The following is a 590-nucleotide window of genomic DNA, read 5'->3' as shown; positions in this document are numbered from 1 at the left end:
AAGTTTAAGCTACTTTTAGGGATGTTTTCATTAGTTTTTATGTTAAATTCACATTTCTGGACTTTACTATGAGTTTGTGTGTTTTTCTGTGATTTCAGGTAATTTCTGGCTGAAATTGAGAGACTTGAGCAAAACTCTGAAAAAGGCTGACAAAAGGACTGCTGATGCTGTTGGAATCTGACCTCCCTGCACTCGAAATGGATTTTCTGGAGTTACAGAACTCCAAATGGCTTGCTCTCAACGGCGTTGGAAAGTAGACATCCAGAGCTTTCCAGCAATATATAATAGTCCATACTTTATTCGGAAATTGACGATGTAACTTGGCGTTGAATGCCAAGTACATGCTGCTGTCTGGAGTTAAACGCCAGAAAAACGTCATGATCCGAGTTGAACGCCCAAAACACGTCATAACTTGGAGTTCAACTCCAAGAAAAGCCTCAGTTCGTGGATAGATCAAGCTCAGCCCAAGCACACACCAAGTGGGCCCCGGAAGTGGATTTAAGCATCAATTACTTACTCATGTAAACCCTAGGAGCTAGTTTATTATAAATAGAACATTTAACTATTGTATTAGATGTCTTTTGACCACG

Source organism: Arachis stenosperma, chromosome 10 (genome assembly GCF_014773155.1).
Source record: "Arachis stenosperma cultivar V10309 chromosome 10, arast.V10309.gnm1.PFL2, whole genome shotgun sequence".
NCBI lineage: Eukaryota > Viridiplantae > Streptophyta > Magnoliopsida > Fabales > Fabaceae > Arachis > Arachis stenosperma.
The sequence above is the reverse complement of the archived record's forward strand: the minus strand, read 5'-3'. Positions refer to the sequence as shown.